Source organism: Scyliorhinus canicula, chromosome 13 (genome assembly GCF_902713615.1).
Source record: "Scyliorhinus canicula chromosome 13, sScyCan1.1, whole genome shotgun sequence".
Lineage (NCBI taxonomy): Eukaryota > Metazoa > Chordata > Chondrichthyes > Carcharhiniformes > Scyliorhinidae > Scyliorhinus > Scyliorhinus canicula.
The window spans coordinates 45,269,018-45,281,977 of NC_052158.1; the positions used below are offsets into that span (position 1 = coordinate 45,269,018).

A 12,960-nucleotide genomic window follows, 5' to 3' on the forward strand; every position below is an offset into this window, starting at 1 on the left:
AAACCAGCTGTTCAGCCAACTGAGCTCATTAGCTCACAGTAAACATCCACTAACAGTCAATGAGATTTGACAGAAGGGAGTGTTTCTGGCAGAACTTCCAGCTCTTCACATAATATCCCAGATAATCCCTGTCCGAGGAATAGGTCAAAATGGTCTCAGTTTAACCCTTCATCCAAAGCATGACACCCACAACAGTGCAGCACTCCCGCAGTGCTGGACTGTATGTACTACAGTGGGACATCAACCCTCAACAGTGCAGCACTCCCGCAGTGTTGGGCTGTATTTACTGCAGTGGGACATCAACTCACAATCTGTTCACTCAACTCCCAACTGAGTCAGAGACTGACCTCCAGTTCCTGACAATGAATCAATGCACCCATTGTCACATCTACTGAATCCACCTTCTGACACCCACATTACTGAAAGGTGTAGTGTTGATCCATTGACATAAACCAGTTTGAAACCATTTTACTCTCATTTCCCTCCTGTCATGGAATGAAAAGTTGACTCCTGTCTGGGGAAGGATCCACAGACACCTCCAGTATCGCTCCCAATTCCCCATTCTTCACCCGGGAGACTGGACAGTAAGGGTGGGGGTAAAGGGACTGAAGGAACTCCTCATCCTGTCCTTACACACAGTCTACAGTCTACACTCTGCAGCAGGTCGCAGTGATTGGGAGCAGCAACTGTGAATTCCCATCTGTAATATTGGGTACTGAAGCCCATTACAGAGTGTTCCATCCGGAACAATGCTCCGGCTGAGATCCAACAACTCGGCTCCACACAGTATTTAGTGTTTTCATTGCTGGTCTGTTTGGATCAGCTCCCAACACCCACCATCCTCTTGACAGAGAGTGACGAAACCATCAGGGGATGTACCTGTTGTGGTGAATGTAACATGATAATTCACACTGTCTTTGTAAGCGCAGTAGCGTGATTGGACCACTAGGGGAGTAGCTCTGGGAATGCTCAGGAGCTTGTACAGGGCTCCACCCTTGGCTCTGCCCATGACTCCTCCCCCTCATGCTGCTGTATAAATACCCTTGTCCAGAGTCAGCCTGCAGTTCACTGAGAGTTCATCAACGGGTAACAGGCTGGCTCTGTAGTAAGTCGATTAAAGCCTATATTCATATCGGAAACACGTGTCTGGTGAATTGATGGTTCCATCAATTTAATCGACTTAAGAACAGTCAAGGTCGATAATGGAATCAGCACTCAAGCCTGGACACCTGGAACTCGACCCGCAGGATGCAGAGGCTAAATAAATCTTCTCCCAATGGCTGCGGTGCTTCAAGGCCTACCTGGCGGAAGCAAGCACAGCAAAACAACCAAGGAACAGAAGTTAAGTCTACTGCACGCGAGGGTGAGCCACAGAATCTCGACGCAACTAAACTCGGCCGGTTCATATACTGCAGCGCTAGCAGTACTCGATAAGATATATGTAAGACCCATTAACGAAGTTTACGCATGCCATGTGTTCACGACTCGCCGCCAGCGGTCTACAGAATCACTCGCCAGTTTCTAAGGGAACTCAATAATTTGTCCAATGACTGTCATTATCAAGTGGTTACCGCGGCTGAACATAGAGAACTTGCTGTTTGCAATGTTTTTGTAGCGGGCCTCAGGTCTAACTATGTGCGCCTACGACTGCTGGAAAAGGGGGCCCAGGACATAGGAATGACTGTGGAAGCTGCAACCACAATGGAGGTCTCCTTCCGCAGCCTTAACTCGTTCCCCGCAGACCCCGCGACCCAATCATGGGCCCCCGACCAGCGACTCCCCCAGGCCTGCACTACGCGGCCACCCAGCCACCATGCTGCCCCAGCCAGCCACTATGCTGCTCCAGCCTGCCATTTCTGCGGCCAGAACCAGCACCCGCGGCAGCACTGCCCAGCCCGCAACGCGACCTGCAGCAGCTGCGGGCAGAAAGGCCGTTACGCAAGAGTGTGCCTCGCTAAAAGGGCCCCAGCTTCCAACTCCCCAGCGACGCGAAGTAATCACTCCCCTCACCCACAGGCCCGCAGGGCCCGAAACACTGCGGCCTATGCCCCGACTCTGCCCCCTCCAGCCACGTGCGATCCATGGGGGCCGCCATCTTGGCAAACCTCCACCTCTCGTTCGGCCACGTGCGACTCATGGGGGCCGCCATCTTGGAAGCTATCTTCCTCGCCGCCTGCCACATGCGATCCACGGGCCCGACCTGCATCTCTGCGCTCGGACAACTCATCGGAAGAATAAGACTATGAACTCAGAGGGCAGTCATCACGGGGCCACTCCAGCACAGCTGATCAGGCCGCCGACTATCTGCAACTCAGCGCAGTCACCCTGGACCAATCACGCCCGAAGCATCTGCGAAATTCGATGGCAGAGGTCCATATCAACGGTTACAAAACGCCATGCCTCTTCGACTCCGGGAGCACTGAGAGCTTCATACATCCAGACCTGGTAAGACGCTGTTCGCTCCCCGTTTTCCCTGTGCAGCAAACTATCTTGCTCGCTTCAGGCTCCCATTCGGTCCAGATCCAGGGAGGCACCGCCGCGACACTCACAATCCGAGGCACAAGCTACTCAAAATTCAAACTCTACGTTTTGCCCGAACTCTGCGCGCCACTCTTATTAGGCCTAGACTTTCCATGTAACCTCAAGAGCCTCACCCTCAGCTTCGGCGGGCCCCTGCCCCCACTCACTATCTGCAGCCTCACTACGCTGCGAATCTCCCCCCCCCTCCTCTCTTCGCCAATCTCACAAAGGACTGTAAACCCGTAGCCCCTCGTAGCAGGCGGTATAGCCTGCAGGATAGGGTATTTATCAGAACAGAGGTCCGAAGGCTTCTCAGTGAGGGGGTTATAGAAGCCAGCAATAGTCCCTGGAGAGCTCAGGTGGTGGTCGTTAAGACTGGGGAAAAATTCCGCATGGTTGTCGACTATAGTCAGACCATAAATAGATTTACGCTCCTCGACGCGTATCCCCTCCCCAGGATTGCAGACATGGTAAACCAGATCGCCCAGTACCGGCTCTTTTCCACGGTGGATCTGAAGTCTGCATACCACCAGCTCCCAATCCGCCTGGAGGACCGCCACTACACGGCATTCGAGGCCGATGGCCGCCTCTTCCATTTCCTCCGTACCTTTCGGTGTCACTAATGGGGTCTCCATGTTCCAACGAGCAATGGACCGAATGGTGGACCAGTACGGGCTGCGGGCCACGTTTCTGCAATGTCACCATCTGCGGCTATGACCAGCAGGACCACGACGCCAACTTCCATTGTTTTCTCCAGACGGCACAGAAACTGAATCTCACGTATAACAAGGAGAAATGCGTTTTCCGCACAACCAGACTAGCCATCCTCGGCTATGTCGTGGAAAATGGAGTCCTGGGCCCAGACCCGGACCGTATGTGCCCCCTCTTAGAACTCTCCCTCCCCCATTGCCCCAAGGCCCTCAAGCGGTGCTTGGGTTTCTTTTCCTACTACGTCCAGTGGGTCCCTCAATATGCGGACAAAGCCCGCCCACTCTTTAGGGCCACACGATTTCCCCTGTCAGCCGAGGCACACCAGGCCTTCGACGGCATCAAGGTGGACATCGCCAAAGCGGTCATGCGGGCGGTGGATGAATCCACTCCATTTCAGGTAGAGAGCGACGCCTCAGAGGTAGCTCTAGCAGCCACACTAAATCAGGCAGGGAGACCAGTCCCATTTTTCTCCCGTACCCTCTCCGCTTCAGAACTCCGACACTCCTCAGTCGAGAAAGAAGCACAAGCCATTGTGGAGGCTATCCGTTACTGGAGGCACTACCTCGCAGGTAGGAGGTTCACCCTCATCACCGACCAAAGATCGGTTGCCTTCATGTTCGACAACTCGCAAAGGGGCAAAATTAAAAACGACAAAATTCTGAGGTGTAGGATTGAACTCTCCACCTACAATTACGACATTAAGTATCGACCAGGGAAGCTCAACGAGCCTCTGGATGCCCTATCCCGCGGGACATGCGCCAGCGCGCAGATTGACCGATTGAAAGTCATCCACAATGACCTCTGCCACCCGGGGGTCACCCGGCTCGCCCACTACATCAGGGCCCGAAACCTGCCTTTCTCCAACGAGGAGGTAAAAGCGGTCACCAGGGACTGCCTGATCTGTGCGGAGTGCAAACCACACTTCTGTAGACCAGACAGGGCCCACCTGGTCAAGGCTTCTAGGCCCTTTGAACACCTCGCGATTGATTTCAAAGGGCCACTCCCCTCAACTAACAAGAACGTTTACTTTTTAAATGTCGTAGACGAGTTCTCCCGTTTCCCATTCGCTATCCCGTGCCCCGACATGACCACAATCATTAGGGCCCTGCATAGCATCTTCACCCTGTTTGGTTTCCCCAGCTACATACACAGCGACCGGGGTTCATCCTTCATGAGCGACGAGCTGCGTCAGTACCTGCTCGACAAGGGCATTGCCTCGAGCAGGACTACCAGCTAAAAGCCCAGGGGGAACGGGCAGGTGGAGAGTGAGAATGCGACAGTCTGGAAGACCGTCCTACTGGCCCTCCGGTCTAGAAAGCTCCAAGTATCCCAGTGACAGGCAGTCCTCCCAGACGCGCTTCATGCTATTAGGTCCCTTTTGTGCACAGCGACCAATCAGACCCCTCCCGAGAGGCTCTTCATTTTTTCTAGGGGCACTACCACGGGGGTCTCACTTCCGGCATGGCTGAGGACACCGGGCCCCGTACTTCTGAGAAAACACGTCAGGGAACACAAAACCGACCCCCTTGTTGAAAAGGAGCGCCTGCTCCACTCCAACCCCCAGTACGCATTCGTCGAGTTCCCTGATGGCCGTCAGGACACGGTATCCCTCCGGGATCTGGCACCTGCCGGATCCAGCGCCCCCTCTACCCCCACAGAAGGACCTCTCACCCTACACCCCATGCTGCCGCCCCTCGCGCTCCTGAGCCCACGAGCTCGCTCCACCAGTTCCACGCCCCCGCGCCGGCCTGCCCCCAGCGCCCTCAGTCCCCAGTCGAACCAGGAGAGTATGAAGCTGGGATACAACCCTCCCTGGAGTCCGCCATCGTACCCCAGCACACAACACCCATCCAGCCACCGCAAGAGGCTGCAACCCCGATGCTCCGCAGATCACAGCAGACAATTCGACCATCGGACAGACTGACGTTGTAGGCCACCACCCCCACCGGACTTGATTTTTTTGCAGGGGGTGAATGTGGTGAATGTAACATGATAATTCACACTGTGTCTTTGTAAGTGCAGTAGTGTTATCTGACCACTAGGGCGAGTAGCTCTGGGCATGCTCAGGAGCTTGTACAGGGCTCCACCCTTGGCTCCGCCCATGACTCCTCCCCCTAGTGCTGCTGTATAAATACCCTTGTCCAGAGTCAGCCTGCAGTTCACTGAGAGTTCATTAACGGGTAACAGGCTGGCTCTGTAGTAAGTCGATTAAAGCCTATATTCATATCGGAAACACGTGTCTGGTGAATTGATGATTCCATCACCTGTGGAACTGGTTCTTTTTAAATTCTCCAATCTTTCTTCTCATCTGATGATCACCATCACTTGACAAATCAATCCATGACATTAAAATAATAAAATTGTTTAACAATTAAACTATGTAAGCAATGTTTTTGGTGAGAGATCAGAGATATTTACAGACCTGTACGATCTAAGCTACCATCCGGCTTTGCTCCGGTTGGATTGGGCTGAGTCAGCACCAGAATAACCAGCACAAAGAGCAGCCCTTTCATCATCTTCGGCCGAGTTTCTCCAAGTCAGGTTCAGAAGGCTCGTGTAGAAATAGTCTGTCTCTAATCTTGGGGTGTTTGCTGCTTTTATAATCACACACCACCCAGGGCGTGTCTGCTTTTTGCTGACTTCATTGAATAAAGATCTTTCCATTTCTGCTCCCTCTTCATTTCCATGATTGTAACATCCAACCAAGCACGACCTACACTGCTGGTTGGCTGTACACTTGGAATGGGCCCAGCAGAGTGTCTGTGCCCAGCGTTCCAGTTAATGGGATTAACTTTATTTGTCTATCTTATCTCAGCCTGTCATAACCTTGTACACGTCTATCCGATTTCCCATCGATCCTCTTTGATACAAGGAGAGCATCGCCATTTTCTCCAACCAAACCTTACAAACGTACAAACAAGGAGCAGGACTGGGTCATTTGGCCCTTTGAGACTTCTCCGCCATTTAATAAGATCATGGCTGATCTGATAGTGACCTCAAATCTGCATTCCACGTACTCCCCGATTACCTACCAGCCCCTTGCTGACCAAGGATCTATCCACTTCTGCCTTAAAAATATTCAAGTACACCTATACACGGACGACAGGATCGCAACACTGGACGAACTGACAGAGAAATTTCAGCTAGCTGGGGGGAACGAGCTACGGTACCTGCAGCTCAAAAACTTCCTACGAAAGGAGACAAGGACGTACCCACAACCGCCACAACAGACACTACTGGAAGACCTACTGGACGCAAGTATCCTAGAGAAAGGGAACTGTAGTGACATGTATGGCCGACTGGTAGATAGGGACGACACTGTACTGGACGCAACAAGAAGGAAATGGGAGGACGACCTGGGGATGGAGATAGGGTGGGGACTCTGGAGCGAAGCACTGCATAGGGTCAACTCCACCTCCACGTGCGCAAGGCTCAGCCTGACGCAACTAAAAGTGGTACATAGAGCCCACTTAACGAGAAACCGTATGAGTAGGTTCTTCCCAGAGGTGGAGGACAGATGTGAGCGGTGCCAAAGAGGCCCGGCCAACCGCGCCCACATGTTCTGGTCTTGCCCCAGACTTGTGGAGTACTGGACAGCCTTCTTCGAGGCTATGTCCAAAGTGGTGGGGGTGAGGGTGGAGCCATGCCCGATAGTGGCGGCCTTCGGGGTTTCAGAACAGCCATATCTATTCCTGGGGAGGAGGGCGGACGCCCTTGCCTTTGCCTCCCTGATCGCCCGCCGTAGAATCCTGTTTGGCTGGCGGTCAGCAGCACCGCCCAGAGCTGCAGACTGGCTGTCCGACCTCTCGGAATCTCTCCAAATGGAGAAAATCAAATTCGCCATCCGAGGGTCGGACGACGGCTTCCACAGAACGTGGGAGCCATTCATGCAACTGTTCCGAGACCTGTTTGTGGCCAACGTACAAGAGGAAGAATAGTCGGGTGGCCAAGAATCGGGGGAAAATGGACGGGAATCGGGGGAAGGTAGCCGGGGGGAGGGGGGGGGGGGGGTTACGGGCTCGTTATGGGGGTTTGATGGGAAGCCAAGGCCCAAAACCAAACTATAAATAAATGCCTATAAACATGTGCCTCGGCCATATTGGGGAATGTAAAATATGTATGCTGGCTAAAGGGGGCGGCCACAATTGTTGTTATGAAAATGCTTACCTGTAAATATTCATGTTAAATTTTTGTGCTTTCTTTTTTTTTCTCTCTAATAATTTGTAATTTGTCATATATAAAATATGAAAACTCAATAAAAAACATTTATAAATTAAAAAAAACTATTCAAGTACTCTGACAACAATCTTTGCAGGAAGTGAGTTCCAAAAACCAATAAATTCTCGACATTATTTGAACTTAAATATTAATCACATTCATTTAAGAGAGACCAAACGCGGACTGAGTGATCGCTTTGCTGAGCACCTTCTGTCTGTGCGCATTCAGGACCCTGACCTTCCCGCTGCTTGCCATTTTAACACAAGACCCTGCTCCCATGCCCACATGAATGTCCTTGGCCTGCTGCAATGTTCCAGTGAAGCTCAATGCAAACTGGAAGAAAAACATCTCATTTTCCGATTAGGCACGCTGCAGCCTTCCGGTCTCAACATTGAATTCAACAACTTCAGATGATTAGCTCTACCCCAGCTCGACCCCTTTGTTTTCATCCCATTTCATTTTAACTGTCTTTTAGCATTTCTTTCTTTCTTGTCTTTCTTTATGTATATTTACCCCCCTATCTTATCCCCCTTTCCTTACCTCTCCCCTTTGCTTCCCCCTTCCCCCACATCTGCATTTGTTACAGTTTACCCTCTGATGTTAGTATCTCTGCTGTTTGGCCTTTCACATCTTTTGTTCTCTCTGGGAACTTCCATTAGCACTCTTGCCCCTTGGTTTCTGTGGCTATTAGCACACTGTTCCCTTGGTTTCTGTGGCTATGAGTCATCTTTCATTCTCTCACCCCACAGTATTAATATTTCCCACTTTCTCTGTCTTTTAGCTTTGACAAAGGGTCACCTGGACGTAAAATGTTATCTCTTTTCTCTCCCTACAGATACTGGCAGACCTGCTGAGATTTTCCAGCATTTCCTCTTTGATTTATTTATTTCAAGCACGGTTACTGTATTAACTGTTCTGTATCTATGTTAAACACAAATGTAAAAACAGATTATTCTGCTCCTTTGCAAATAGTGAGGAGTCAGCCTGAGGTGAGGCAGCAACGACACCAGATGGATAATATGTGTATTGCAGGCAGCTTTCCTGGTGAGGGGTGGGGGGGGGGGGGGGGGGGGGGGGGGGGGGGGGGGTGTCACTGTGCACGGTGGGGTTGGGAGAGGGGGGTTCATGTCCTTTTAAGAATAACATGCAAAGAAGAGGGTAAACTCAATATAAATGCAGACTTTTCTTGAGAGGAACAGTCCAAGATATAACTGCAATTGTTGGGAACAATTGAGCTGTCCCAATGACAACAAATCTGAACAGGGTGACATTATGACTGAAAATTGTGTTTGTGTGAGTGTGAGAGCTGGTGCTTGATGTGGGGTGACAATGTGCGAGCATTATTTAACATACTTATTTTGTAGGGGAAAGGCAGTGATCAGACAGGTTGATCTCCTAAGAGGATTGCACTCTGGGTGTGCTGATACCTGTGATGTCGTCAAATGCTGGATACTCGAATGCAGAATTTGTGGTAGTGGAGAACTAAATTCGTGATCTCCCTTAGGTTTCGCTTTTTGTTGCACAGTACCTTTTCTCCAGAGGCACTGAGCACTTATGGAAGAACTTTCCACCACCCCTTTACTAATCTTCACATCTGGTCCACTGCAGGGAAAGCGACCAAACATTAAAGCAGAAAATGTTGCAAAAATTCACAGGTATGGCAATATCTGGGTGGAGAGAGAAACAGCAAATAAGAGCGGAAGGCTCTGTATCTCTGGAGCCTATTCTCTGGAGGAACATTCAAACAAGTTCTGCAATACTTGGGAAAGAATTGACCTGTTACAGTGGCAGCAGATCCTGAACAGGGCGACATTATGAATTTTAAAACGGAGTTGGTATTTTTCCCTGGCTATTTATCATATGGGCTTGTTTAGCTCAGTGGGCTAGAGAGCTGGTTTGTAATGCAGAACAAGGCCAGCAGCGCGGGTTCAATTCCCGGACCGGCTTACCCGAACAGGCGCCAGAATGTGCCGACTAGGGGTTCCTCACAGTAACTTCATACTTGTGACAATAAAAGATTCTTATTATTGATGCTGTCCTCACTCTTGTTGAATCCCTGATGATTTCCTATTTGCTTGTGTAGTAGCGCCCTCCGTCAGCAGAGGGTGGCGTTGCATAACTAATAATCACAAGATAGAGAAACAGGTTTGAGGAAAAGACACTTTGACAGTTTTTTTAACTCATTCACCCAGAAAAATGATTTTCCATTGCAGCAGACAGTTGTTTCTGAGACTGTGTTAGGCTCTGAGCGCCAATGGCCACTTTCTAATTTGTTAATGGGGAATAATGGCGGGTGGTCCTCCCAGACTGCACAGCGCTTGTGAATTCGCTCCATCAGTTTGGGTTGTGGCAGGGTGAGTCAGCTCCTGACCTTATTACAACCTTGGTTCAAACATGGACAAAACAGCTGAATGCCAGAGTTGAGGTGAGAGTGAGTGTCCTTGAAGCAAATAGTGCAACCAAGTGGAGAGAAGTGGAAGGAGAGAAAATATAGATAGAAATAAAAAAAGTGATAAATGGAGTGAGGGAGAGAGCGAATAGTAAAGTTATTGAAATTGAGAGAATAAGTCACAAAGGAACAGAACCAGAGAGTGAGAGATAGAGACAGAGACAGAGCGAGAGAGATTCAGAGAGCAATAGAGATTGAGATTGAGACAAAGCGAAACACAGAGAGAGGGAGTGAGAGACAGGTTTAATGCAGCAGACAGTGAAGAAATAGAGGGATAATCAACTCGAAGAAACAGAGACCTGGAGACTGAGATAATTTATTGTCTCTCTTTTCCCAGTAAGTTTAATACTTGTCCAAATGACACTGCTTCATGGTGAGGCCCTGGTTGGATTTTAATCAGAAACTTGAAATGGAAGCAATTTTGTTCCAGAAGGTCAGATTTGAGACAAGCATTCACTTCTCCTTTCCCCACCCTCAACCCCTGATCCACACCCTCACCCCCGATCCCCACCCTCACCCCTTGATCCCCATCCCCACCACCATTCCTTCCCCTGCTCCTGATCCCCTTCCCCATCCCCTGATTCCCTCTCCCACCCCTTCCCCACCCCCGATGTCCTTCCACCCACTTAAACTCTTCCCCTCTGCCGATTCCACTCCACTTTGCACCCTCTAAATATCTTGACACTCTGCTAACCCCATTCTGACAAAGAAATCCCCTTCCTCTGCAGACAGAGCATATGCAGTTCCCCTCCAAGGTCTCCTTTCCCCAACAGTAAAACCCTTCCCAAACACAAACATCTCCCCACCCAATAGAGCCTTTCCATACATTCAGAACTCTTCCCCTTCTACTGAAAAACTCCCACCCATTTCTCAATGGGTTATTACAAACTTTCAGTGTTTCCCTGCACTGACCTCCCTCAGAAATTCCATTTCCTAGAATTTCTACATCTTTTCCCAGCGTCATTCCACCCCAGGCACCCTGACACTCTAATCCTAAAGAGGAATTGACAGGGATATGAAGCCGTGATCAATGCAGTTAGTTTTATTTCTGATTACAGCCCATTATTCAGACAACAGTAATACAGGGTCAGGGGTTAGGGGAGTGAAGCGATCAAACAGAGTCAGTTCCCAGGAATGAAGCTTTCATTCAGTGAGACCGTGGAGAGCTCGGGATGTTGGCAATCCTCACTGGATCTTTCATATCCTCATGCAACATCGCATTTTCATAAAAGCGTCGCAAGAAGCATATTCAGCATCTCTTCTTGGATTACAGTCTCCACAAGTGACCTCACATGTTTGCCTCGTCACTGAAATTTAGAATGAAGAATGAAGTGAGTGAAATATTTATACACTGAGGAGGAGAGAAGAATGAGGAAACATGAAGCTGATTCTGTCACTGTTACTGTGTCTGACTCTGAACCAAACATCAACCTTAACTCTTACCAAAGGAGAGAATTGAGGGCTGGAGCAGACCTGGGAACAATTGGAAATATTGTAGAGGATTAGTAACAGTTTAGTAGGTCTTAATTAAGTTGCTATAGTCCTAAATAGGTTAACAGTAAGTCCTTACTCATTAAAAGAATTTTGTACAAAAATACAGAAAATGGTCGAGGCTACGAATTGTCTCCATGCTTGCTTCCGCACACGGCTCAGTCTGACACTACACTGACTGCGAGGGTCATGTGATCTCTTACATCACCGTGTGAGCGATACTGTACTCGAGTCTTATGTTCACCCTTTATGTACCACACTCTTACAATACAATCAGTAAGTAAAATCGCCATAGTCCCAGATGACCACAGGCTGCTTTCCCCTTTGAGGGGGAGAGCTGACTGGTGGTGATTTAACCTGAGGATCACCACACCTCAGGCAAGGATCAAGGTTGAGAAGGCAGAGTCTTCATGAATAACCTCAGCCTGTATGGGAATTAAACTGCACTGTTTCCCTCACTGTGCTTCATAAACCAGCTGTCCAGCCAACTGAGCTGATTAGCTCACAGTAAACACCCACTAACAGTCAATGAGATTTGACAGAAGGGAGTGTTTCTGGCAGAACTTCCAGCTCTTCACATAATATCCCAGATATTCCCTGTCCGATTAATAGGTCAAAATGGTCTCAGTTTAATGCTTCATCCAAAGCATGACACCCACAACAGTGCTGCACTCCCGCAGTGCTGGGCGATATGTCCTGCTGTGGGACATCAACCCACAACAGTGCGGAACTCCCACAGTGCTGGGTTCTATGTACTGCAGTGGGACATCAACCCACAACAGTGCAGGACTCCCGCAGTGCTGGACTGTATGTACTGCTGTGGGACATCAACCCTCAATCTGTTCACTCAACTCCCAACTGAGATAGAGACTGACCTCCAGTTACTGACAATGAATCAATGCACCCATTGTCACATCTACTGAATCCACCTTCTGACATCCACATTACTGAAAGGTGTAGTGTTGATCCATTGACATAAACCAGTTTGAAACCATTTTACTCTCATTTTCCTCCTGTCATGGAATGAAAAGTTGACTCCTGTCTGGGGAAAGATCCACAGACACCTCCAGTATCGCTCCCAATTCCCCATTCTTCACCCGGGAGACTGGACAGTGAGGGTGGGGGTAAAGGGACTGAAGGAACTCCTCATCCTGTCCTTACACACAGTCTACAGTCTACACTCTGCAGCAGGTCGCAGTAATCGGGAGCAGCAACTGTGAATTCCCATCTGTAATATTGGGTACTGAAGCCAATTACAGAGTGTTCCATCCGGAACAATGCTCCGGCTGAGATCCAACAACTCGGCTCCACACAGTATTTAGTATTTTCATTGCTGGTTTGTTTGGATCAGCTCCCAACACCCATCATCCTCTCGACAGAGAGTGACTAAACCATCAGGGGATGTACCTGTGGAACTGGTTCTTATTAAATTCTCCAATCTTTCTTCTCATCTGATGATCACCATCACTTGACAAATCAATCCATGATATTAAAATAATAAAATTGTTTAACAATTAAACTATCTAAGCAATTTTTTTGGTGAGAGATCAGAGATATTTACAGACCTGTAC

General features: G+C 49.3%; 1 protein-coding gene, 1 long non-coding RNA gene and 1 pseudogene across 2 annotated transcripts in view; 2 read left to right on the forward strand and 1 right to left on the reverse strand.

The window, feature by feature from the left end:
• The window catches only part of LOC119976643 (zinc finger protein 721-like), a 999,221-nt gene that overhangs the window by 915,558 nt on the left and 70,703 nt on the right, over positions 1–12,960 (forward strand). The gene's annotated exons all lie outside the window — the stretch shown is intronic.
• LOC119976859 lies at positions 8,799–8,949 on the forward strand (annotated as a pseudogene).
• The window catches only part of LOC119976707, a 60,650-nt gene continuing 58,609 nt past the window's right edge, over positions 10,920–12,960 (reverse strand). The window contains exon 3 of the long non-coding RNA XR_005462968.1: positions 10,920–11,205. This is a non-coding gene — a long non-coding RNA (uncharacterized LOC119976707). The remainder of the gene's footprint in view (positions 11,206–12,960) is intronic.